The sequence below is a fragment of the Crinia signifera genome, chromosome 9 (assembly GCF_055691185.1).
Source record: "Crinia signifera chromosome 9, ASM5569118v1, whole genome shotgun sequence".
In the NCBI taxonomy this organism is placed as follows: domain Eukaryota; kingdom Metazoa; phylum Chordata; class Amphibia; order Anura; family Myobatrachidae; genus Crinia; species Crinia signifera.
In genome coordinates this window covers 120565022-120592356 of record NC_139225.1, presented here as the reverse complement: position 1 = coordinate 120592356, position 27335 = coordinate 120565022, and the positions used below count along the sequence as shown (strand labels likewise).

Genomic DNA, 27335 nt, shown 5'->3' with positions numbered 1-27335 from the left:
ATAGATTTGTCAAGGATAACATATACTGCTTTTTCTTCACTAACTTTCCAATTGCATTTATCTGTGATGAGTTAAAGGCTTCAAAACCTTCCTTTTGCAGGATGTTAGCTTTCTTTGCATGACAGTGATTGAGCAGCCTAAATATCCATAGAGTTGGCAACATAAGACTGTCTAAATAAGTGATAAAGTCATTTATTTTCAATGGTTGGTACTATAATCTGTTTTGTAAGGTTGTACTGTTATTGGTTTTATTTTAAATTAGGGCACTATTTTAATTGTTTTATTTTCAGTGTAGGAACGTATTTTTTTATTTGTTATTTATTATTATTATTGTGCTAAATTTTATTCCACACACCAGTGACATTATGGGTAGTATTCAATGACAATACTCGGCATGTGCAGCGAATCATGTTTAGGCTAGCAGGGAACCAGGCAGGGAGCCGCTTGTACTGCTCCCGATCGTGCATATGCAATGAACAGGAATTGCGCGCACCCCCTTCTGGCCGCTGGTTGGTGATTCGATCGCCAGGAGCAGCTCCAAAAGGAGCTGCTCCATCCACTAATAGCAACATACATGGCTCATTGGAGTCAACATAATCACATTAGTAGCAGTCAAGGAGATCTTATAATCCGATTATTTACATTGCTATTAACAATTGCGGGATATAAATTAAAGTTGAATGCAACCAACTGCAAAATTGATTTCCTAACATATTACTGATAAACACCATATTTAATAAATGTGGCCAGTGGGGTGGTACAGTACAAACCTCTAAAGCGTCTGATATTTTCAAAACATACTTATAATGGACTTAACTTTGCCTGGGCTAATTCTTCTGGAAACAGACTGGGCAGAAAATGTGTCACATCTGAAAACTATCACATTTGAAGTTAAACAGTACAGATGTGTCCTTGCTGGTGTTACAGGCTAATCGCAGCTAGCGAGACTTGTTGCCATTATTAGTGTTCCAATGGGCACTGTACATGCATCTCCAATCGATTAGGGGTGAAACACTAACTGCCATTCCAAACAGACTCACTGGCATTTGGTGTTTTTTCCCTATTTGAATTTTTAACTGTGCTGCAGCCCCTCCCCTGGTTCCACCACTGGTAGAATGGGTCGCAGCTTGTGTTGCATAGTCATAATCATAGAACATTGGAGCAACAGCAATCACACTGAATTAAGTAGGCCCACTGAGCACAACCAGGGGCTGGCTGGCAACTTTCAGCCTGGGGGCCAACACAAGTCCACCACCATCGCCATCGTTTCACCACCCTACCCCTCTAGTATGTAGCAAGGATAAAACAATCATTCCCCCCCCCCCCCTACACACACACACACACACATACACCCAAAATGGGGAAAGTGTGCGCCGGATGCAAAATTTTACACTGTAATGCCCATTACACTTAACCCTTTCAGGTCCAACATCTAGTCAGGCTCAACAGCCTTAGCACTAATAGAAGACCCAATGATGAGACACTTTAAAATAAGAACATTAATATAGTTCAACATTCAATGTAAACCATTTTTTGTTAAAAAAATAAAATAAATTACAATTAATTAACATTTAAACCAGACTGTTTGAATTGCAAAAAAAATGGACTGCAAAAGGGATAATGCCACACACCGTAATGCCCATTCCACATAAAGCCAACACCATAATGCCCATTAAACATAATGCCAGACACTGTAATGCAAATTAAACATAATGCCCATTACACATGCCACACAGTAATGCCCATTACACATAATGCCAACACCGTAAATGACCATTACACATATTGCCACAAACCATAATGCCCATTAAACATAATGCCAACAATCTAACGGCCATTACACATAATGCCACACAACGTAACGCCCATTAAACATATATTTGCCTGCTTTAACCTATGGAGTGCCGCTGTTTCTTCATTACCGGTGTATATATATATATATATATATATATATATATATATATATACACACACACACACACACACACACACACACACACACACACACACCAGAATATCTGTATGTATAAGTCCAGGTAGAAAAACGTACTTACAGTACAGGCAGATTTTTTTAGCAGGGTCAGCTCGAGCTCAACCTCCTTGAGCTCCTCCAGGGCCCCCTCACTACATGCAGCATCCATGATCCGGTCCCAGGGCGGCCTCCTCCATTTCTACACAGCCCGGGACCAGGTAAACTTACCCGCCCCCCTTCTCGGCAGCCCTGGGTAAATGCTCAGTGCCTAGGGGTTCCATTTAAACAGCGTGTCAGCGCTACCCAAAATCGCACTTCCGGGTACCGCTGGCTGCGCTGTCATCCTCTGACAGACACTAGAGGTACAGCAGTACCTCTAGTGTCTGTCTCCTCCAAGGCGGTGGCCATTTTTGGAGGGGCTGTTGCCATACATGGATGCCTGTGTGCGGCAGGACCTGGAGGTGGCTGCGGCAGCAGGGCTGTGCAAAAAGCACACAGCCAGCCTAGGCCCAGCCACTACATGTGGCACCCTGCCCCCCGGCCCAGCCCGCTCCTGAACACAACATTGTATCATTGTGACAGGGTGGAACTCTTCAATTTTGAAGAAAGGGTTAAACTTCTGTTATTCCGGAAACAACCACTGAAGGTTAATCCTTTCTTCAAATGTGGAAGCGTTCCACCCTGCCACAACCATACTCAATTGTCAAAAGTACTCCCATGATACAGTGGCACAAAAGGCACACCTGACTCTCCAAGTATTTTCTTTATTTTGTCCTGCTATATCCTTTGTGAATGACAATACCAATGTGATGAATAACCTTATAAGAGATTATTGTGTACACGTGAATCAGCATCAAATCGTTTCCCTGGAGAGAAAGCCCTATTCACGTCTCATTCTCAAGTCGTTTCTAATGCCCTTGAATTCTGTCTTTTATGATGACATATACTTTGTGATTTAATTAACTGACATTGTATCACCCATTGCGCTACTTAAGACTATTAACTGCTCTGTGGTATTGGAACTGTCACAGTCTCCTTAAATATGATAGATTGTTATAGTTACCTAATGAAATCTCTGTAAGAGCTCCAAAATCGGATGTACAGTACACAATGTATCAATGATTCATCACTAATTCTGCTAATACTGCAGCACTCTAGAAGCAGCAGAAGTCTGTCTTTGTAATAGGGTGTGTCGGGCACAACCAAAGACTATCTGTGAAGGTTATATATCAGTGTTGTGGTCAGTGGCCACTTGGCTTGGACGGTAGTGGACGGTAGTGGACGGTATTAGATAGAGAAAAAAATATAATCTTTTTCATTATGAATCATTGTCAATAATTTTAAAAAAGTTTCTGGCTATGATACATTCATCGAGTGGAAGGTTTGCAATGTTGATTGATTCATTAATATATCATGTCTCTCCCAGATCATTTCCTTCCTTAGATTGTCAATCACTGATTTGAGTTTTGGTTATACTCACTTTGAATGAGCTACCATCCAAGACTTATCTAGTACAGTTGTGTTGCATGTGAAGAGAGCTTAGATCAATTGTAAATGAATTTCTTCTAGAAATCTCAGCCCAGTTGGCAGAATAAATATAATGTTATTACACTACTCTTCCTATCCATTTATTAACTATCTTACTGCAGGATGAGTTGCCATATGTTCTCGGTTAGCCCCAGATAAATTAAGTTGTGCCTAGTTCCATTTCTAAAGTTGTTACACTACAGTAGATGTAAGGTCTATACTACAATATTAACATGACAGAGCCGATCTAGGATCAAAGGGGTATAGTCTGGGTATCTAAAGTGAAGACAAAGTGACTATCATTGTAATGCCTTCCAATCCATTCTTAACGCTGCTGCTAGGCTCATCTTCCTCTCCCGCCGCTCTACCTCCGCCTCCCCCCTCTGTCTATCTCTTCACTGGCTCCCCATTCCTTTCCGAGTTCTCTTTAAACTCCTCACCACCACCTACAAAGCTCTCTCCTCCTCCACCGCTCCTTACCTCTCTTCACTGATCTCTATCCACACTCCCTCCCGTCCTCTTCGCTCCATCACTGACCGCCGACTGACCTCTCACCTAATCACCTCCTCCCACTCCCGTGTCCAAGACTTCTCTCGCGCTGCCCCCCTGCACTGGAACAACCTCCCGCCACCCATCAGGCTTTCTGATTCCCTTACCTCCTTCAAGCGCTCCCTCAAAACCCACTTTTTTCGACTAGCCTATCCCTCCTCCTAACCTCTTTTGATCCTCTTATCCTGCCTCCGTTCCCCTCCGTTCCTACTTATCCTATTGTTTTTCGTTCGTCCACCCACCTATTTTTAGTATGTTAACTCTTATGAGTAGGGCCCTCCTTCCTCACGTACTCACCCTACCTCTTTACCTCACCTGTGCTCCTGTCCTGTTCTTCCCTTCCTCTACTTCATCTTTAGTCTCCTTGACAATTTTGACACCTACTTCTGAACTGATGCTGATTTTAGTTCTACCAGCTATACCCCCATTTATACTGTATTTTTCAACACACCCTGTACGTTACCTCGTCATTTTTGTTTGTTTGCTATGTACGGCGCTGCGGACACTTTGCGGCGCCATATAAATAAACGTACTACTACTAATGCCTTGCAAGTCAGGAATTTACATTTTTATAGTTTCCTTGACAAAAGAGAAAAATAATTACCAGTGGCGGATCCAGTGGTGGAGCTACAGCGCAGTTAAAAATACAGATAAGGGAGTCACAGAAAATTCCACTCCAAACATTGGCAAATATCACCAGCTGAGACTTACTGGCAGCCGGTGTGGCTCCTGTGGCTGTTGGTGCTTTGTTCCATAGTGTAAATTTGTGTCTCCAAGCTAGAATTAATACAAGTGTAAAAGTAAGCATTTGGAAAAGTGGAACTATCCCACTGTGGGATACATTGGAATGACTGGCTGTCAGGATGCTGGTGGTCTGAATACCGACACTGGCATTCCAATCTAGGGAATCCCGACAGTGGTCAGGTAAGTATACCTACCCTCCACCTGCCCCCCAGCCCTCCCTTCATATAGCCTAACCCTCCTCCCACACAGCCTGATCCTAACTCCCCTTACCTCCTTACCCAGCCACCTAACCCTAACCCACACCCCATGGTCTAACCCTAACCTCGTTTTAAGGTTCCAGCACCAGTCTTCTGATGGTAGATCGGATGCAAGTGTCGGTATACTGAAATTCTAATCAATGGGTTGCTGAACGACTCCCCCTGGGGTATCTCCATCTACATTCAACTGGAATTTCCTGATTCATCGAATGAGTAGCTTGTTTAAATCCCATAAAGGCGCCTAAATGCAGTCCTCTGCAATAAGGAATTATTTGATTGCGGATAGGTGGAAAAAGGGACCTTCATTATTTAAACAGTCATACTGATATTTGATGCATTCATTTATTCGCATAGACTATGCACTTTATAGTTTCTATATCCCATTCTGAATGACAGCCTCATGAATATAACATCACCCCAGACTCCTGTTTAAAGGATAAAAGCACCTGGTTAGACTGCATATGTCTTACTTGTCTGCACCCCTTAAATATCCATTAACCATCTTGTTCATGAATAAAACTCTGAGCTTATCATTGCTTAGATCTGCTCTGATAGTCCTTTTATCCATGCCAAACAATATAACAAAATACTGTAGCACCGAGATATTTACATTCACTGTTATCCAGATAAATAATTATTTAGTGTATTTCAAAGATATTTTTCGCATATTTATGTGTGGGCACAGTTTAGTTCTACTACTGTATAAAATTCTAATAACAATAATGAAAATATATGATATACTCACATGTCTCTATAAAGAAACACAGTATATGAATTTCTTATATTTTATACAGCATATATTGTTTTACACAGTATTAGATGGCCATGCTGTAAAACATCTTGTTTTCAGAATGGACTTTTAGTTGATATTGATGATTTTACTCGTACAAATGAATTTAATTGTAATTGTATGTCTGTACAGGAAATTAATATGTCTCATAAATAAAAATGATAATTTTACAGTATTACAGCATTATTGTCTTCCGGCGGTCTTTTCAATAATCAATTATTAAAGGTTACCATCTGCTCTACTATAACAGAAAAGTCAGTATTTAATATTTTAATATTTTAGTTCGGCTGCCATCCCTGTATTATTAACATTGCTAATAAGAGCCTTCTCTTATATTCAATGATGTATTCAGAATTGTCTACCATACGTTTTATTTGTTAATTGCTTGGAAAATCACACTATAAATGAGATAAAACATAGATATGCGCAATTACTGTTTATAATATCTGCAGAGAAAAAAAAAATAAAGTCAATTATTAAATAAAAATGCAGGCTAAATTAAGTAAGAAATTAGCACCCTTTTACTTTTGCAAGTTTTTGTTATTTTTACTGCTTAGATAGAGGTTTGTTATTATTAATATTATTTAGGCTTTCAAAGTTTAATATCATGGAAGTTCTCAGAAGATTTCAAAAGTAATGTTTGACACCGTTTTGAGGTGCTGTAACATTTCTCATATTACAATACCTTTACTTTTAGATTGTTAGGCAGGTATTCAATTATATTTTTCACCCTGTGCAGCGAATCCTGTTTCGGATTCGCTGCACAGTCGCCGGGTTCCGGAGGGCTGGAGCATTCACTGCTAGCTCTTCTTCTTCCCCTATTCAAGGCCTCAGGGGCTCGCTTCCCCTGACGACAATTTTTAACCCCCCTGGTTAATGCCTCAGGGAGCCGGGGGGATGGCAGGGAGATGGAAGCCTCCCTGCCTGCACCGGAATGTGTGGGGAGAAGGAGGGCTCCCGAGAGAGCTGGCAGGGGATGCGGTGGAGGGAGCCTCTGCGCTAGTCCCGTTCGTGCATTTGTAATAAGCGAGACACGTGCAGTGAATATGTAATGAGTGGCTCTCCCTGCTGACGCTATGTGTAAAAAAATGATATATATATATATATATATATATATAGTATCCAAATACAGGCAGCACTCACAGGGTTTTTTCAGTGCAAAAACTTTTATTGGAAAAACTTAATCCAACATGTTTTGGGACACAGCCCGTCCTCAGGGATCAAGGGTGCATACAGAGTGAAAGCATTATAAACACCAAGAAAAGAACCCACCCCCCAACAAACTAACACGGATTGTGCTCACCTGCGGCGTCTGTTGCCGGTATAATTGGACATAAATGAATAATGGTGAAAATCATGCTGAAAGCAGTTCTCCATCCTAGCATTGAATACACTCTCAGCAAATCCCAGTGAAAACCCCATTGAAATACAATAGTGAATTGCGACGAGCATGAAACGGAGAGCTGGCCGGCATTCACTGTTCGCTTGAATTAGATTTTCAGTGAAAAAGATTCACCATAGATAGAGAAAACAGCCCGATTCGCCGAAAAAAACCCAGGTGAATTGGTAGCATTGAATACTGCCCTTAGTGTTGTTCATACTCTATCTGCAGGGTGCGGTGAGCGTAATCAGTGGCGTCACTTGTGTGTGACACCCGGTGCAGCTAGGGAAGTCCATGTGGATGACATCATACAACAAACATTCACCAAGAGGCCTGTTAATAGTGTCGTGTCTGGACACTTAATTTATCCCCACTCACAACTGTAATTTCTGGGACTTAATTAATATAACTTGATCTAACACTTAAAATAATAGAGAATATTATCTTGGGGTGTATTATATGCAGTAATGTTATCTTGGGTCTTTGTGCCAGGCTTTACCCTGATAAGCCTGGGAGATGCAATGAGGCTGAGATGATAATCTACCAGGTGACCAAGACACATCTGTTCAGTTGAGGGTACTGGATTATATATCCCAACATAGGAGTGTCTTTTGGCAACATTTTCTAATAACAATCTTTTCATATTAAAGGCTTCATTTAAAGACGTGGGCAACCATCTTCTCTTATCTACAGATTTTAAGAAATACAGTATGTCATGGATAATAGGAGGAATACTGCTCAAACAACCAGTGACATGCTTCCACTAATCCATCACTTTTCTGGCAAGCAGCTAAGGCAGTCCTCAGAGGCGATATCCTCTCATATGTAGCGAGACTTAATAAAATATACTCAGCCTCATATTTGGAGCTACAAAAAGCTATTTCCTTAGCATACTCATGCTACATACAAAATCCTTCTTGAATAATTAAACAAAGATATAACCTGACGAAGACACATTTTTATGAATACCTGACTCATAAGAAATACCTACAGTATATAATATGAATTACAGATATCATCGCTTTGGTAATAGGACAGTAAATTGTTAACAAACTTAATAAATGGCACCAGACCTTCATCCGTAGTACACCCACTAAAATGACCAGATGGCTCCTTTACCTCGTCAAATGAACAAATTGCTGAAGTTATGAAGTAATTTTATTCCTCACTATATTCCATCACTGATGCAACTCAATCAAAAACTGATCCTACACAGCCTGATATAGAACAACTTTACTCTAATAAAAAAAAAATCCAAAAATTCCACTAGATAAAACTCAAAAACTTTTTTCTCTGATAACCTCTGAAGAGGTATCCATCAAATTAAATCTTTAAAACAAGGTAAAGCAAATTAAGAAGTGGGTTTTGAGGGAGTGCTTGAAGGAGGTAAGGGAATCAGAAAGCCTGATGGGTGGCGGGAGGTTGTTCCAGTGCAGGGGGGCAGCGCGAGAGAAGTATTGGACACGGGAGTGGGAGGAGGTGATTAGGTGAGAGGTCAGTCAGCGGTCGGCGGCGGAGCGAAGAGAACGGGAGGGAGTGTGGATAGAGATCAGTGAAGAGAGGTAAGGAGCGGTGGAGGAGGAGAGAGCCTTGTAGGTGGTGGTGAGGAGTTTAAAGAGAACCCGGAAAGGAATGGTGAGCCAGTGAAGAGATAGAGAGAGGGGGGAGGCGGAGGTAGAGCGGCGGGAGAGGAAGATGAGCCTAGCAGCAGCAGCAGAATGGATTGGAGAGGGGCGAGGCGGGCGAGAGGTAGCCCAGAAAGAAGGATTTTGCAGTAGTCAAGGCGGGAGATGACAAGAGAGTGAATGAGAATTTTGGTCGCGTCAGTGGAGAGGAATGGTCTGATGCACAAGATGTTGCAGAGGTGAAAGCGGCAAGACTGTGAGAGAGCACGAAGGTGGGGGGTGAAAGAGAGGGAGGAGACAATGGTGACACTGAGGCATCTGCAAATATTGTCACTATTTGCAGATATTTTTTATTTGTCACCATCCCTTAGATATCTATACCCGCTATACTCTCTCTAATAAATATTTTTGGCAAAGAATCAGGTTACAAAGTTAATTTGGAAAAAAATCTGAGATATTATTGGTAGGAAACACCAAGATAGACGAAACATCATCCCCGATATTAGCCGGCTTCATTTGGGAGTTAATATTACAAACAGGACAGAACATCTGTATAGAGCAATCTTTACTCCTATTATCACTAAATTAAAAACCCTAATGTAATCTTGGAATTCTCTCCTCCTCTCTCTACTAGGTAGAGCATCTGTAGCAAAGACGATCATTTTCCCTAAGTTGTTTTACTTTATTCAGATGCTCCCCATATCGCTTCGAAATGCAGACTTGATAAATATCAACTCCTATATTTCAAAATTTCTATGGAAAAGCCAAAGACCCAGGGTTGCGATATCGAAGTTAATGCTCCCAAAGACACAAGGAGGTCTTCAAATTACTGATTTTAAAACATACACCATTTCGGTATTCTTTAGATATGCAAGTGACTGGCTGCTGGAAAGTTCGGTCTATACTGACTATGCCTTAGATGAAGCAAATTTTTTCCCTTAAGGTGGTAATGGAAGCCATAGGAGCTGATGAGGGTGCCCAGAGAAGTGGTGTAGAGGGAGAAGAAGAGAGGGCCAAGGATTGACCCTTGGGTAACACCGACTGGCTACAGGGTAGTAGGAGAGGAGGAGCTCGGAGTGGAGACGGAGAAGGAGCGATCGGAGAGGTATGAGGTGAACCAGGAGAAGACTGTGCCAGTGATGCCAAAGGAGCGGAGGGTGTTGAGCAGCATAGTGCAGCGCTATGGAAAGCCGATACCAGCAGATGATCAGTGCCTGGCAACGATGATGCAGGAGCGTGCAGCAGTGATCACCGCTCATCGCTGCCCTGTACACACTGAGCGGCTTTCACATGAAAGTCATCCAGTGTGTATGGGCCTTTAGATTGAGTACAACCGTTCTCTAATGTGGATCCCCTTTAAAAGTCCTCTAAAATCATTCCTCAGTGACATCATCATGACTTCATCAATATTTCATGCAGTACTAATTAATTTTGTTCAGAAAAAAAAATGATACATCATTCCTAGAAAGACTTGCTATACAGAGAACCTTATCTGACTATAAATATTATAAGTTGACTCCATTGCTTCAACAAGCAATGATCGTAAATGATATACTGTAGCATGACTAGTTGTAACCCATCATTCCTACAGACATTTGTGTGATTTGATATTTACTAAAAGCCTTCTGCTCTATGTTTACTAAATCATGTTCCAAACTTTATATCATAGATTATTTCAGTACATGCTGACAGGGTATAAATGAGAATAAATACAATATACCCAATGCACCCCAAAATATGAACAACAGGTCAAACCATGAGTCTCAATTGTAAGCCACATCTCGATTCTGTATACCGTTACTTATAGGTTCTCAAAATCTGTCCTCCGGACCACAAAAGGTGCATTTATTTCAGGCCTGCTCACAGATTTGCAAGTGAAATAATTAGTTTCATCTGTGTAACTTTTAATATGTGTCAGTGAATAATGAATACATATGTGCACCTGCCGGGTGCCCTGAAACACAGGACCTGTTTTTTGGGATCCCGAGGACCGAATTTGCGGACCACTGACATTACTCACAGCAGAACTGTAGATGATATTTTTTTATAGGCTGATAAGTCATCCATGTTGTAAACTGTCATTGACAAAACCAGTTGCTTCATCTTGCCCATAAAAATAAATAAATAGTTAAATATGTCATACGATGCAAAGATTGATGGGAAAAGCTAAAAAAAAAAAGTCACATAAAGGGGGAAGTTTACTAAAGGAAATTTGTAAAAAATAGGTGTATTTGTATCCAGAAATACACTTATTTTTGACATTTACTATCCCGAAAATACGGCAATTCGTATTCGTATTGATAGCACATCAATAGGAATACGAATTGCCGTATTTTCGGGATAGTAAAAGTCAAAAATAAGTATATTTCTGGATACAAATACACCTATTTTTTTACACATTTCCTTTAGTAAATTTCCCCCAAAATGTCTAGTTTGTCTCATTAATTAAGGGGGATATTCAATTATTGTAATTTTTTGACCAGTTGAAAAACAATCAATTCATCCTATTCAATGGCAATGCTGTTTCGAAAACCCCGTTAATCAGAAATTCACAGCCAAATGATGTGTTTTTTCGAATAGTATAAAATTGAATGTGTGAGAGTTTTTGTCCTATTTTTGGTCTATTTTCATCAATGCCGATTGGCCCCCAAAACAGTTAAAGGCATAGGCAAAAAAGTACTAAAAAACGGACATAAATGCCCACAACTGAATACTGAGGGGCCAAATTAGTGCAGTTTTTGGGCCTAATTGAATAGCTGTATGTGTTTCGTACACTAGCCTTTAATTATCATCTTATTAAGCTGAAATACCTCTAAAGGAATACACACCATTTTTTGTCGCAATAACTTTTTCGTTTCAATAATTTTTATCACGTCTATTTTAATGCCGATTCTTCTTACAGCTAAAATAACATTTCTATGCATGGAAAAACATCTTGCACGTACTGTATATTTTCCCTGACAGCTGTAAATGGTACAAAGCTGTGTCTATTTACAGCTATTTAAACATAGTCACTTTGTCACTTAAAAAAAAAAAGGAAAAAAAATAATAATCACAGGATTCAACTCAAGCAACAAAAGCAGGAATGTTTTTGTCTTTCCTAGAAAATTGAATATTTATCTTGGCCAGGAAACCTTTCATGTGAACTGAAGTGTCAAAACTTTTTTTCTGCATTATAATAGAAGATGTATATTTATCTCTATAATGCTGAATATTATAATTTACCTTTCATCGTCAGTGAGCTGAATAAAAGCCTGTAAGGTATGTACCGTAGCCTTGGGCCAACCATTAGTGCTTTCAAGGTTTTGCATAGGAAACCAATTATTTCACATTTTGTCTATATTCTTTGGCTGCAATCTGGCAATCAACATTAGTTTTATTCCATTAATATTTTACGTTGTGAGAAGAACAGATGGACTGGAGCTATATGACATTGTGTCTGAGGACCACAGATGCAGGTAGCTCATGCAAAAATGTTCTAAGCTAAACTGAACAACAACCATTGCACAAAAAGACTTAAAATGATGACATCATTTAATGTTACCAACATATACAGTACAAGTAAAATTGACATTAATAAAAGAAGGATTCTCTGACAGAATTTAAAGTAAAATGATTAGGGTTAAAGCATTCTGGGACTACAATGCTATAAAATACTGGAATATAGAAACCTCTCGTGTACAGATTGTCAGAAAATTAATTAGACCTTATATTACTGTAAGATTTGGCCCGATTCAGACCTGAGCGCACAGCTGCGAATTTGAACAGCAGCCGATTATCGATGTGCTGTGCATACATATGGGCTACAATTCTGGTGCGTAACTCCTGGCTGCGATCAAGTGTACGCAGGGGTGGATTGGGATAAAAATCTGGCCCGGGAACAGGGGTGGGGGGGGGGGGGTGTGCTGATGCTACAGCCCGGGGGTGTGTGTGCTCCCTGAAGTGAATAGCAAATAACTAGTGCTTCCCGCGCCGCCGCGCGCATAGCGCTAGTTATTTGCTATTCACTGCAGGGACCCCGCCGGCCGCAGCCAGCTTTATACACATGACGGCGCCGCAGGTACCCCTACGGCACGGACACCCCTGACCGCCCCAGCACTGCACGGACGCCGGGGCAGCAATTTTTTTACACAGTTCGCTGGGGGTGAGGGGCGAACTGCCGCCCTCCAGGTGCCGGCGCCCTAGGCAAATGCCTAGAGCTGCCTAGTGGTGACGCCGGCCCTGCACTGGAGGCTCAAACTGATCGCTGGCTGTACAAATTTGCGGCTGCACAATCAGGTCTGAATCAGACCCATTGGGTTAAAATTATTAAGATGAGAGATTCAGAAAGTGAGAGATTTGGTAACAAATCTTTCGTTTTTTTAAAGCGGCAATCATTTACAGATGGAGCCGACCTTGTCATTGCAGGGGCTGGCAAAACTATCGCGTCAAATCTCTCAAATTCTGAATCTCTCATCCTATTAAATTTCTAACTGGCATAAAGCTTTATAAAAACTTTTAACTTGTACCGTATGAGGATTTTTATGCTACACATATTGCAGCTTGTGAGGTGGTGGTGATAATTGATGTAAGTTTCGCAAGCCATCCGCAAGCCTTGCACAGCACAGGGCAGGATTTCACTCTGTCTAGGCGGCGATTGACCTTAACGCATGGCTCTGCTAATTAGCAGCCGTGGGATCAGGTCTGAATAACCCCCAAAGTTTCACCCCTATTATATGGTGAAAGGGCATATGCATGTTATCTCATCTAATATGTGTATATGTGGCCCACATGCCAAAGACCACATGGGCAGAATAAAACATACAGTATACTACATGGATGAATTGATTTTTTTTTCTTCACTAACAAAATTCTTTAATGAACTGTATGATTTAATCAGACAAATAACCTCTGACGAGATTCTCTTGTAAACAAGCATCTCTGTTTTTGCAGCAAAGCGACAGTATCACAGACGATATTTATCATGAGTAAACACATTATATTTTTAAAATGATAACAGATGTACAAAGGAATTTCATTAAAGGAAAAACAGCCAGGGACATTACTGTACTGTTCTGGCAAAAACAAAGCTGTCTAGAGACATAATTATTATTGAGGTGTTTCATTTATATCTTCAATTAACAACAACAATGACAGTTTTGTCAGCTGAAGGAAATATTGTAAGCTGAAGCAACTTGGTGAAATAAAATGTTCAAAAGCAAACTCTTTAGCATACCGTAGTTTAAAAGTTAATTTATTACTTCCGACCTATTAATTAGATACTACTACTACTACTACTGTTACTATGATTATTACTTGTTTTACAACAACTATTCTACTTTATTAGTAATACCACTGCTATTGCTACTAGTACTACTACTTATTTTACTACTGCTACTATTACCACTGCTACAACTGTTGCTGCTGCTACTATGGCTACTACTTGTGCTACTACTGCTACTACTACTATTACTGCTGCATCTACTACTAGTACTGCTCCTCCTCCTCCTACTACTACTACTATTAATGCTACTACTACTGCTGCATCTACTACTGCTCTTAATGCTACTGTTACTACTGCTACTGCGGCTACTACTTGTGCTACTACTACTATTACTGCTAATACTACTCCTACTACTATTACTACTACTTTTGTTACAATTACTGCTACTTCTTCTTCTACTATTACTGCTACTTCTGCTACTAATACTACTACTTTTGCTGCTGCTGCTACTACTACTACTACTGCTACTAATACTACTGTTACTACCGTTACTATTAGCTACTACTGGTACTGCTGCTACTACTACTACTACTACTACTACTACTACTACTACTACTACTACTACTACTTTGCTGCTACTACTACTACTACTACTACTTTGCTGCTACTACTACTACTACTGCTACTAATACTACTGTTACTACCGTTACTATTAGCTACTACTGGTACTGCTACTACTACTACTAGTACTAATTTGCTGCTACTATTAGTATTACTGCTACTAGTACTACTACTGCTACCACTAGTGCTACTACTACTGTGACTACTAATAATAGAACTACTACTGCTGCTGTTCTGCTACTCTTCCTTCTACTACTACAAGTACTACTGCTACAGCTGCTACTACGACTAGTAGTCCTTGTTGCTTTACAAACTCCTGTGTTTTATCTGTGTGGATTATGATCCTATTTATATACAGGGATGCTGGCTACTCTGATCTCATGCTCATGCTGATCTAATGCTCTATTTAAAGATGAAGCATCATGCCAGCTGCATGGCCATTAGACATGTTCAGGTAAATCTCGCTGCAGGGGCAAGGGTGCTGTCACTGGTTTGGCACTCCCAGAACTCCCAGTTTGGCACTCCCAGTATAAGGGGCTGACATGTCCGTGTTTTCTGGAACACTGCCTTTTGTAGTCCTAAAATGTCAGCATGTCCATCATGCTGTGGATTTTGGGGCACTGCGAGCAACATTGCCCACCCAAAGCTGCACATGTGCGGTTCGTCTTTGCAGCAGCAGCTCTAAAAGTCATTGATGTTCAGTTTAAATATTGAAATATCTTCCACCACTGAATCATCCCAATAAGAAGTTCACTAGTGCTAGCAACGGCTATAATAGTAATCGGCGGCGAGGCAGCAGGGACCCGGGTGAAGCTCCATTGTAACCGGTGGTTGGCGGGGGTTGGCGAATCTACCGCCAGCCCCTGCCTGAATTAAGGGCGCTCCATCTGTAGTTTACCAGTGCTTTTGCCAGAGAATGAATCGTCCCTGAAGACCTATTGTATCAGTATATTCTGTCAGTCAGTAATTATGGGGTCTTCTGTGTAGTGCTAGAATATTAGTTATTTAGGATCAAAACGAATATTGAATGATGGTAAAAGCGCACATACATGTAAGGGTGGTCCAGACCACCCTTACATGAGTGTGCAGAATTGCAGGGAATTGAGCGGCAGCTAACATCCGGTTATGTCAGCTGTCCGCCCACCGCACGTGTGTCGTGGATGCATAAGCATGTCTACACCCAGCGTTACATATGCTAATGAGCCAGGCCCGCACCCCCCGCCCCTCTCCACCCCCGCTCGCAAGGCTGGGTGCATGCAACCGGCGAACAGACTTTTCGCTGAGTTCGCACACACCCAGTGTATACACATGAGCAGAAAACTGTCCTGGTGCGAATTCGCGGCTACTTCGAATGAACCAGAATAAGGGCCAATATTTGCAACAAAGATGTCAGCATGTTTGTAGTTTGAAAAAACTGTCAGCTAGATGTATATCATACATTGCTCCATCTCCACTAGGGACAATTGTTACCTCCATTCCCTGCACATGGCTGGCCTGTAAGGACTTCACCTTGGCCTCAGTACAATCTGAGTTGTGTGTTTCCCACTTGGTGAGCGAAGCGCAGGCTGTTTAAATAATGGTTTCATTTCCCACATAGCATCTGTTCGGAAGCTCACAGCAACATTATTAATGAACGGAGGGGAAAATTTACTAAGGGAGTTCTGCTGAAGATGGGATGTTGCCCATAGCAACCAAAGAGAGGATATCTATTATCTTCTAGTAGGTGCTAAATAAATATTAAATAGAATCTGATTGGTTGCTATCCCATTTCTATAGAACTCCCATCTTAGGGTGGTAGAATGAGTCACCATTTCCATAACATGTATATATATCTTGCGAGTGAAGGGAACGCTGTATAATACATCATAGCAGCCAGTGTGGTAAATATAGACAGTGGAGGGCGGTCACTGATAGCAGGAGGAATGATCTCGAGCTGCACGGCAATGATCTATGTGTAATGCCTGGATAGCAGGAGAGCACTTTGCTGGCTGACATCCAAATCATTTTCTCTCTGCCTCTAGCATTGACTTTGGAATAACAGCTATAATATGTCTAAGAAAGACACCCCAGTCCATCATTACCTCTAAAACTTGGCAAACAAACAAACAAACAAAAATCAAAGATCACATGCGTCAGTAACAGCCACCAAATGGTTTGTCAGGAAATTATTTATCATGACAATGTTATGCAAAAGTAGGGGCCACCAGAGGTTTCCCATTTACTCCTGTAGGTCTAAAGGTGGCCATACACTACTGCAATGGATCACAGCAGTGTATGGCCATCCGACCCCCCCTGAGTCACCCGGGAATTTCCTGGACTACAGGATCGCACGGTCCTTTTCACAGGCGATGTATCTCATGCGACCATGTTCTCCACCACACGGAAGGAGGCCGAGTCAGATGCACATCGGAACCGAGAGGAATGTGAAACACATCCGATTTTGGATGATTTCTCGGACGATAAGTCAGGATCGGTTGAAATCGGCCATATTGGATTAGTGTATGGACACCTTAATGTTGAGCCTTTGGAAGCATCTGTCAGGAATGCATACAATATAAGCGGAAGGTGCATCTTTGTATACAACTGTTCTAAGTAAAATGAATTTAAGGTGTTTAACATACGCTTTATCTATTAAGTGATTTCATTTAATTTTCAGTGCTGTCATTTGCCTTTATACATTCGCTGTTCTGCAGGTTATGCCTGCACAATGAAGGTTAAATTCCCAATACTAGGTACAGCTGACAAACTCTGTGTTCCTCACTCTAATAAACCCAGCACGCAGTCCCCTTCCTGGCGCCTGGGACTCTTAATTGAATCTACCTAGTATGACCAGATGTGCAGATCTGGGCACTTACTGGCAGGTATCCTCCCACCGCATCATTGCGCCGCATTACTTTACAGATGTAATTACATTTGGAAGTCCCAAATCTACTAGCACACTGGAACGTTGGGCTATAATTATGTCTGAAAGATGATGAACTGCGGGCCAGACAATATGCAACACATCTGACAGTTTAACACATCAGGATTAGATTTTCTTTTGTAGACTATTTTATATATATATATATATATATATATATATATATATATATATATATATATATTTCACATTCTATTTTAGCACTGTAAGAAGCATAGAATAATATTGCTCCCTGTTATTTCTTACCAAATCTCTCACTTTCTGAATCTCTCATCCTATTAAATTTCACCCCATGTATTATTTTTCAAGCAATATAATGTAGCGTGTCTAGCACTTTTACTTGATTTAAAAATACAACTGTTCAATGTACTGTAATTAAGGCTGAACGTATGACGTGCAGTAAAATCATCCTCCGTACCTGGGAGCAGTTGTCTTGTTCTTGTTATGCTCCTTTGACTTCTTGAAATCCAATGTTTAAATGAAACTGGCAAGTTGTCTCATAACTGAACAGTTTAACCTTGAACATTTTGAAAAGGTGAAATCACATAATCCGTTATATGGAAAGGTGTGTGCGGTATTGCGTCTATGGCGTATCCTTGTAAGGTCTGGAAAATATATATCAAAGTACTATTGGTCCACAGTCATTAATGAAAATGAAAATATAGAAACAAATGCTGTGCTGTAATGTTCAATTAGATAGCAGTATTTACTTTGCGTGCTGGACCGGGTTCCGACAGTCGGGATCCCGACAGTTATTTACCCAACGTCAGGATCCCGACTGTTAAAACACAGACAGACGGGTTACCAACGGCCACCGGCTATTCTCCCTCGTGGGGGTCTATGACCCCCATGAGGGAGAATAGAATAGGTGGCGAGCATAGCGAGCCACCGTGCCCGCAGCATGGCGAGCGCAGCGAGCCCGCAAGGGGCTTTGTTGCGCTCGCCATGCTATCTGAGTCTGGCCAGTCGAGATCCTGACATTCGGAACCCTATACCACACCCATTTACTTTAACAACGTATTGCAGTTAATTATCATTTTCACCGATTCACGGACTTTCCGACACTCGGCAGTTGGAACACTCAATTTCAACTGTCAAGTTACTGTCAGATCAAACAAAAACAGCCATGATGTCTCTTGTTGGGATGTTCCGACTGTCAGAATCCCGGATTGAATACCCCCATTAGATGGATCAACATTTTCCGCCTCTGGTCATTATTCATTATTTAAGTTAATGATGCTGGAACATATGGATAGAAAAATAAAGGAAGAAAGAAATCAGACTAAAGTAGCTTTTGGATCTACAGTTACTTATTTATCAAATTTGTCTTTTTATTGCCTTTAAAAATTACATTTCATTAAATGTCAGATGACTGGCCGGAGTTTTACTATTTTGTTTTTATTCTTATTGTTTTCTAGGCAAATCTTTTTTTTTTGCCTGGAAAATAAATCTCTTTATCTTAATTAATAATGTAAGGTACATTTTTTTTATTTTATGTAGCCATCATTGCTCATTGGGATGTAAAGCTTATGTGATGTGACTTCACTTCAGTGCTTTGACCTTCTAGTTGAGTTCAATGTTTAGAACACCGCAATGCACTACCCAAATGTTGTATTCTGTCTGCTCTGTAATACATTGACCTTTGCAATACGTTTCTCATCATGCCCTTCAGTGTGTTGTTATGACCCAGCTAAGCCCCATCATCGGGCATCAAGAAAATAAATACAAGTCAGTTAATGTTGTGGTGGATTGCTGCAAATGATAGTAATTAATGGACTGAGTGTCTAATTTTAAATTATTATCTAACCTGGTAAATGCCGAACTTAACTCTTGTGACCATCTTACATGAGTGGATTTTGTGAGGATAATACAGTATTTAGCACAATCAAGACTGTAATCTCTATACTTTTACAAAAAAAAAGGTACTTGTTTCCTAGAACGGCGCCCACTAAGCAATTTGCTTAGTGGGCAATTTTGCCATTTTAGTGCCATGCGATGTGCGATGTGATGCTATTTTTATATGTAATTTATTCACTGCTATGTGTGCCCCAGGGCATTGCATCGCACCTCCCGCAAAATCGCATGTGATCGCATGCGATTTTATAGGGTGTCCGATGGCATTACATTAGGTATACAATAATATGATTGTATGTCCTAAAAAATAGGTTTTACACCCCCCCCACACTATTCATACCACCCTGAAGTGTGGCGAGCACAGCGACCCCTGTGAGGGGTGGCGGAACGCGTCCTCCGACTTTTTCATACCCCCACTATCCACGTTGGTGTGGAGTTGATTATATATCGTGTGGCGAGCGCAGTGAGCCACGGAGCCCAAAGCGTGGCGATCGGACGCAGAATACATGTAAAGTAATCCGCGCCCCCTCGCGGGGCTCGCTGCGCTCACAACGCTTCGGGCTCGGTGGCTCGCTGCGCTCGCCACACTATATACAGTCGACTCCACGCCGACATGGATAGTAGGGTTATGAAAAAGTCGGAGGACACGTTCCGCCGCCCCTCTCGGGGCACTTTGCACTCGCCATGCTTCGGGGGGGGGGGGGGGGGTTACGTAAAACCTATTTTTTGGACATACATATGTAATGGCATCCCACACCCTATAAAATCGCATGCGATTTTGCGGGAGGTTAAATGAAATGCGATGCGATATAGTGGAGAACAAAGAGCATCGAAAAAATTACATAAAAAATTGCATTGCATGCCGCTATAATGGCCCATGCGATGCGATGTGATGTGATGTGATGCGATGCGATGTGATGCGATTTCCCTACAGTGCCGTATGTAGAAAATCTGGGCGCCGTTCTAGGAAACAAGTGCCAAATAAAAAAATAATAGATAAAAAAAAGTGGTTTATATATGGCTCATAAATTATATCAACACAGTATGGGCTGTGGCTGTGTCTTTCCTTTTCCTTCATTCCCCCACACAGCCCGACTGATCCGTATCACATAAAAAGAAATAAATTAAGTTATTATTGCACCAATTGTTATAGAAATATTAATGTGTAATTTACCCACTGTCTATATAGTCCAAATCCTGAGTAACCATCCATCCTCACATTCTATTTAGGCCCTTATTCTGGTTGACTCGCAAGGCTGCAAATTTTTATATTGGGGCCAGTGCAATACATATCTGCCTATTATGTTAGGCTCAGCATTGCTAATATTCCTGAACCATGCTAAATACTCTCCTGGATTGGCCAGGAGGCTCCTGAAAAAAAGTGCTGCTCCTGGCAGACCCAGAAAGGTAGGCAAGTCTCCCAGAGCTGTCTGAAGCCCCCCACAGCAGTCCTTGAAAAGAACGGTCATGGGAGACCAATGATATTTGCATCCTCGTTGCCCCACCCCCTTTTTACAATACTGGTAATCTGGCATTGATTAGCGGGGGATGGGACTACAAAGATGAAACGCCAGCATGTGGTGAGGCTATGCCCTTGTTACACCGACCCACTGGAATCACTCATCCCAGCCAAATTGCTCATTGAGTCACCCTTATTGTGTCACCTTTTGTTGATTCTCAATGACACAGTAACATGATGAATTGTAGCCCAGCTGACGCCCTGTGTATTACTATGACAGTTTTTTCTCTATTATCTCTGTCTTTCCCTATACACTGAACATTAGTAACTTTTTTAAAGAAATTGGCTACTCTATACTCTACTGGGCTACTCTATACTCTACACATGGGGCGACATTGCTGAGCCATCTGAGCAATGTTGATCGCTCATCAAGATAGCTCAGCACACAGCACTGCACAGCAAAGTGTCAGATCGCTTAAGGTGCCCATACACGTTGCAATTATTGTATACAATATTGTATACAATATCGCATCTCATCGCATATCGGTTTTGCGATGAGATCAGATGAGATGTGCAGCACATACTTTTTGTACTAGATCTCATCTCATCTGATCTCATCGCAAAACCGATATGCGATGAGATGCGATATTGTATACAATATTGTATACAATAATTGTACCGTGTATGGGCACCTTTAGAAAATGTCCTAAAATCCCCCGTGTGTAGACCCTATATGGACTGCATAACAAAGCTCATCAGGGACAACTACTGTAAGAGCTGAATGTTCACAGCTCAGACGAGAAGTGGGGCAGTGGTGATATGATTGAAACATTTAAATATAACAAATGCTTGAAAAGAGTTCAGGAAGGAAAAGCTTAAATATCAAGAGAATTCTAGGGCAAAAAGATGCAGTTTGAAATTCACGGAAGTCTGAAAGGAAACTACAAAATATTTTTTTGAAAGAAAGGAGGATAGCTCTATGTAATATGCTTCCCACAGGTACAGGAAGAATTAATACAGTAAAATAATAAAGTAATGCTTAGAACACTATTACTGAGACTCAAATAGAATGATTAAGCAAAGAAAAAGATACAAATATGATATAATCCACAAATGATCATCAAAAAACCACAGAGCCACAAAAACAAAGGGGCAATTAATCAGTGATAAAACTCGGGTGTGGTATAGGGGTCCGACATTCGGGATCCTGACAGTCATTAGCCCGACATCGGGATCCCGACTGGCCAGACCGAGACAGCATGGTGAGCGCAACTAAGCCCCTTGCGGGCTCGCTGCGCTCGCCATGCTGTGGGCACGGTGGCTCGCTACACTATTCTATTCTCCCTCGATGGGGGTCGTGGACCCCCACGAGGGAAAATACCAGGTGGCCATCGGGAACCTGGCTGTCTGTGTTTTGACAGTCGGGATCCCGGCGTCGGGTAAATGCCTGTCGGAATCCCAACTGTCGGGACCCCGTCCGGCACCCATAAAACTCATCAATGATTAAACTTGTGTGTTATGATCACTGGTGCTCTAGCTCCTAACTGTCATGTGTTTGACAGTTTGGGGCTGATTGGCTGGAGTACCATTTATCATACACAACTCATTGATAAAAGAGCACGTATGTGTATATCACATGGGAACATTTCTGAAAATTCTATGGGGTATCCAATTACAATTGAAACGTCGAGAGTAAAAAAACGTAGTTTGCGGTTTTTCACAATTTTTTTTTTAATTTTTCAGGGAATCCAATTAGAACTCACATAACTTTAGTGTAAAGGCCCTCATATATTGGCCAATTTACCTGCAATTTGGGCTTCTTTCCTGTGATCGTCGTAATCAATCACAGGAGAAGAAACAAAATTGCAGGTGAATGACAGCAGTTCTGATGCACGGACCTGTGAACATTGCACTGGACCCTCCAAGTCGCCTCGGCTGCAGAAGCAATCTCTAGGATTGCTTCTGAGTCGGCCAGGCTGGGCTGGGATTGCATGCGATATATTTCATGTAAAAGGACAGCATGCAATAAATCGCATGTGAGCCTGCCACCCAGGAAGGTCCTGGGCGACTCAAGGAGCATTGAATGTGATTTCTCAGAGGGGAGAAGTTGCCGCAATGTATGGGGTCCTTTACTCACTTGTATGGTGCAAATCACCCCATCTTACTGAAAGATGTAAAAAAAAAATTCATTTACAAACACTGCATATGTAGGTTACACAGCAGTGTTTGCTACAGTACATTGCATTACTGTAAATTGGTACTTTATTGCAGATTCATATCCCAAAATAGCTTTTACTTGGTCGTTGTTTCTTTTTACTGTGGTAAAAAATATTCTAAAAGTATTCCGGAATCTAGAAAAGACACAAAGCAAACCAGGAGGGAGCGGCAGTGCTTTCTATCAGCTGCATAATTAGGATAAACTCTGAGTGGCATTTGCTGCCACTATCATACTGGCACCACATTAGTCCCACTGGCTACTTCACTGGTTTAACAGATGGACATAACACTTGTAGACAGTTTCACAGCTGTCAATATGAAGATATACAGTAATGCGAAGGCTTCTATTTCCCACTTCATTCATCAGTTACCTGACAGGATTGAATCTTGTTTAATACAAGGATGGATGTTGCAGTCCATTTATTACAGCGAGTATTGGTGACCTGGGCACATACCCTCATACCAATATTTATTAAGTATGCTGCTGTGTCTATCTGGATTCCTCCTATGTTTTTTTTAGAAAGGATTTTACAAGTATAGTCAGATTTATTGCTTTGTACTTCCCTTAGAATCAACAGAGATGCATTTTTAATTAGGAAGCTTAGTAGGTACATTTCCATTCAAAGGTTTGGGGTCACCTAGAAATTTCTTTATTTTTAAAAGAAAAGCACTGCTTTTTTCAATCAAGATGACATTAAATTAATCAGAAATACACTTTATACATTGTTAATGTGGTAAATGTCTATACTAGCTGCAAATGTCTGTTTTTTAAAGGAATATCTACATATGTGTATAGAGACCCATTTCCAGCAACCATCACTCCAGTGTTCTAATGGTATATTGTGTTTGCTAATCGCGTCAGAAGACTAACAGATTATTAGAAAACCCTTGTGCAATTATGTTTAGCACAGCTGAAAATGGGTTTGCTTGTTGGAGAAGCTATAAAACTGGCCTTCCTTTGAGATAGTTAAGTATCTGGAGCATTACATTTGTTGATTTCATTATACTCTCAAAATGGCCAGAAAAAGAGAACTTTCATGGGACACTCGACAGTCTATTCTTGTTCTTCGGAATAAAGGCTATTCCGTGCGAGAAATTGCCAAGAAACTGAAAATTTCATACAACGGTGTGTACTACTCCCTTCGGAGAACAGCACAGTAGAAAGAGTCGGAGGCCCTGGTGCACAACTGAACAAGAAGACAAGTACATTAGAGCCTCTAATGTGAGAAATAGACACCTCTCAGGTCCTAAAACCGGCAGTTCAATAAATGGTACCCAGAAAACGTCACTGTCAACATCTACAGCATCAGCTCATTGCAAAGCAATGGAAGGGTTTGGGTAAACGAATCTCAAGCTGCTGCACATGTGCATAAATGCGCATGCACAGTCGCAAAACATTTGCACGGGGTAGGGATGGGATCTGAATAAGGTCCTTAAGGTACCTGTTCAGCAACACACACAGATACAAACTCCTCATAAGACTGCAGCTGAAGCTGAACACAGAGGTAACATGCAGTAATATGACTTCTGAAGTGTGGTTACACAGGCGCACCGCAAGCGGCTTGTAACAACCTCATTCTGATTGCTTAACTGTTTATTTTGCAACTAAATCCTAATGTAAATGTACTTACATATCATATACTCTGACATTATTATATTTGGACTTTAGATTAACAAAGACCGTTATTTGAATAGATACATAATCAAGATGTAAAAATGTATACACACACACACACACCGTACCGATCTAAGCCAATCCAGAAAGCATACGCAATGTGGTCTCTCGCTATGCCTTGTAGACTCCCTTAACTCAAAATAACCTAAAAATTGTATTTAAATAGAGCTTAAATAGAATAATGGTTTCCTGTATTTCAGTTATGTAGCATGTTTCTTTTTTATTATTATAATTTTTAAAAATAGCACATGAATCCCTTAAGAACACAAATATTGAATTTTATCAAATGGGGGTTAATCTGCTTAAAGTGTAGTATAAATTGAAATCATAAAATGACAAACAGTAGTATACAATGCAATTTGAATATGGTTCTATCAAAATAACAAAAGAAAACATGCATGCAATCTGAAAAGGTCAAAACTGGAATAGAATATCAACAGATTGTTGATCTCTTTCAATCTAACAATTCATTTATTCCATTGTTTTAATACTGTAGTGTCCATACTTGTTTCCACCATCCATTTCCCCATCTGTAAACTCACCACACCAGGTTTGTGAATATTCAATTAACATCCATTAGGACTTTTTAAAATAGATGATTTGGTACGTTCGGAAAGCATCATTTTATATTCAATCCACAGGTTCTAACTCTGTGTTCATGACAATAATACAACCCTGATGTGGAATAATGTCTGATTACTGTAGTTTCCCAAGGTAGTATTTATTATGTTTGGTGCTGATCAGTGGCCTAATCCCACTGCTAATATAAACCTTTAGAGATCTGCGTGGGGTATCCTGCTGAGGTGCCTTCCCCTGAACAAACCTACTAGGATAGATGGGGCAATGGCGGGCGGCACTCAAAGACTTGCTCACAGCCGGTATATACGGTGGAAACGGTGCAAAACTTTAATAACGTTTTGGGTCTCGGGTCCCCTTCATTATTATCACATTGGGGTTTATTCTAGTTCATTCTTTCTGACAAAATCCTTCTTAGATGGACAAAACCATGTGCACTGCAGGGGGGGCAGATGTAACATGTGCAGATAGAATTAGATGGCCTTCCGGGTGGCACATCCAGTCTTTTATGTATTTTAGGTATAGGTATGGACAGACTGGATGGTCCACCTGGAGGTATGCGGCACATTTAGGGTCGATCCATTGAGCCATGACCGCCCTATCAATCATTAAATCAGCCATTTTCTTTATTTTAAACATGGGATTAATGTCAAGTTTTTCATAGGTGCTACCATCACTGAGTTGTCGTTGTATCTCTGCATTATATGCTGTCCAGTCCTGCACAACAATTGCACCCCCCTTGTCCGCCTGGCGGAACACGAGATAGTCTTTCTTCATTAGATCATGTAATGCTTGTCTCTGATCCACAGAGAGATTATCATAGCTATGTGTATCTTTGCACATCACCATCTCATGCTCCACCATGCGGGCAAAGGTTTTGATACTGGGGTTAGCTGTCTATGGGTCAAAGGTACTAGTTCTAGCAAATTTATGGGTACTCTCTGTTGCTTGTATTGTATTTTCCCCAAAGAATTCACGAAGACGCAACTTGCGAGCAAATTTATAATTGTCAATTGCCAGTTCAAATTTATCTGGTCTAACGGTGGGAATGAATGAGAAGCCAAGCGACAACAGATCAGTCTCCATTGGTGTCAGAGGATGACTAGAGATATTAAATACTACTGCTAGGTTTTCCCTTTCCCCCCTCTTTTTCCGCCCCCCGCGCCCCCTCCTGCTCGGGTACTGTTTGGGCGGTCTGTGGGGTCTGGGAATTTGCGGGTTGCTCTCCCTAAAAAAGTCGCTGAATTGGTGGGGTTTCTAGGGGGTCTATGATCAGTGAATTCACTCTCAGAGTTAGACTGGGAGGAGCTATCAAATGATCTAAATTGTCTCGACCTATATGGCCGACGTCCCCCTTGGTATTGGTGGCGCCTGGGTTCCCCCTTAAGCCACCTGTATACCTGATGGTTATTATAATCAGAATCCACAACCTCCAATTTTTTCCGTTTGAAAGCTATGAGGTCACCCTGGTAGCTCTTTATCTGGTCGCCAAGCTTCTCAATCCATTTCTCACTTTTTTCCACAGTGAGGGCAGGTAGTGATGATACATTTAATTGTGCTATCTCCTGTTTAACCTTTGTCAATTCAGTACCAACCTCCTCGATCACCAACAGTACAAGATCTGGTGAACATTTGTTGAGCACTCCACACCATCGGGTACAAAATGCCAAATTGTTGCGCCCGATGGTGGGTACATTGTTAACCCTAAAACCGCGTGGGATCTTTTTGTTACGAAAATAGTCTGATAAAAATTGACCATGTAAAGTCAAATCGACTTCCCTTTTCTTTAATTTTAAGATTTTATGATAAAGATTTTATGATAAAGATCGGCCTTTGGGAACCGGAGATATCTGACTTCAAAGCAATGGTCCCCATCCAAGCCTGTTAAATGCTCTTCCCAGTCAGATATTTCAGGTTCTGTCTGACTTAGAGATTTTCTGAGGGTATATTCCAAAAGCTGGGACT

The 27335-nt window shown here is 41.1% G+C and overlaps 1 protein-coding gene across 4 annotated transcripts in view; it reads left to right on the top strand.

Moving 5' to 3' along the window:
• Positions 1–27335, top strand: part of LOC146035903 (5-hydroxytryptamine receptor 2A-like) — a 556425-nt gene that overhangs the window by 114191 nt on the left and 414899 nt on the right. The window lies entirely within an intron of this gene.